Here is a 1756-nt window from a genome sequence, read left to right on the forward strand (position 1 = left end):
TTCCTCCTGCCTGTTCCCTCTCTGCCTCCAGCCACAAGGGACAGGCAAAGAGCGTGGAGAGGCATCTGTGGATCTAAGCATTATCTCCCCCTCCTAGTGAGAAAGGACAGACAGCCAAGACTCCTTTCCCTCAGTTTAGCCCTGACCGGAGTATATATCTGGCTCCTTCATGTTGGAAAAAAAAAAAAGCTGCTTTTGTTTCACAACTGCCGCTTCTCTCTTTCTGAGTTGGAGGTCACGGGTTAAGGAGGAAGGAGTACATTGGCAGCCTTGCCTTGCAAGAAGAGGAGTGAAAGAAGCTAGCAATGAAGCAGGTGGGCGATTCTGGTAAGGAAGATGGGCTCAGCCTCAGGAATCCGTGGTGGTGCAACATGCACCCAGATGTCCAGGGACCATCACGGCTCTGCACCTCCCTTTGAACTGTCCGTGCCTCTGAGTCCCAGTGGGGACACCTACTGCTGGCTCCTCCAGGGTCTGGTAGCCAGAGCAGTCTGGCTTGGCCACTGCTAATGTCCTAAAATAAAGTCATGCACATCCTCTACTTTTGTATTTAACAAACTCTTAGACTGAGCTGTGGCAAGGGGTCAGCCTGAGATCTGATGAAGAAATCAAGCTTTCAAACCTCCAAAGAACAAACCAAGTCTAAAACAAATACTATTTGCCTCTATCCAGACCCTGCAGGATGCCTTGCCGTAGCACAAAACCTGCAGATTTTTGCAAAACACAGTCTTATCGACAGTCTAATGGTTTTCTTTTTGACACACATTTTACAGAAAGACGGCGACAGGCTCGGATATACTCAGCCGCAGCAGGTCTGTGGTTTCACTATGTTGGAGAAGGTGCCTTCCTCACAAAGATGCTGTTACCTCTGCTCGAAAAACAGACACATGACACAGGGAATGAGAATGAAAAAGATTTCCCTCTTGGAAAGGGAATATTCTGTAAAATCTTCTCTTCCCGTCCCCTGGGCTACTTATACTAAAATATGAAATCCAGTTCTCCCTTTGACTTTCTCTATTGTCTCAAATCCTCTATTTAAAAACAGAGCATAGCTGCTGTGTTTATAGTTTTCACTGAAGAAAGCTTTTCACTTTTCCCACTCATATTTTACCAGTCCTGAGTACAGAACCAGCATTCTTGCCCATTTTTAACAAAACCCCATTTGTTGATGGTTTTTCTTGTTCATTTCATTTAAAACACTACTGTGTTTAAACACTTAGAGCACTGAATGTAAAAATAGCTGGCAATCTCAGAAGTGAACATTTTATTTGTAATACAGGTGATTTTATCATGCACCACAACATTTTTTTTTTCTCATCATTTATTAATGCTTTATATAGCTCATCAAAAATGAAGGTTGAGGTCAATAATTGCTGACACATAAAAGAACAAGGAAAAGGACAAGCAAGGACATTATCCAGAGGCCTGTACACTAACAAAAACCCCTTCAGATTTTCTTTGCGCACCTTGAAAAATAGCAATTGCTAAAAAGGGCCAAGTCAAGGGAAAAAAAATAAAAAAACTTTTCTTTCTTTTTAATAATCAACATGCTTTCAAGCTTCATGTATACTCACATGTGCTCCAGAAAGCATCTGGATTTTTATTGGTATCCCTTTCCACTTACCAGTTTCACTCTGTAGCCTCTACTTTGCTTTGGTGTTGGGGAGACCCATTTTCCCGTCAGAGCAGATCGCTGAGCACAAGAGCTATTTTCCACTTGGCTCACAGATCCACACTACGCGTTATTGACATGACT

Source organism: Pygoscelis adeliae, unplaced genomic scaffold (assembly GCF_000699105.1).
Source record: "Pygoscelis adeliae isolate BGI_AS28 unplaced genomic scaffold, ASM69910v1 Scaffold178, whole genome shotgun sequence".
In the NCBI taxonomy this organism is placed as follows: Eukaryota; Metazoa; Chordata; class Aves; order Sphenisciformes; family Spheniscidae; genus Pygoscelis; species Pygoscelis adeliae.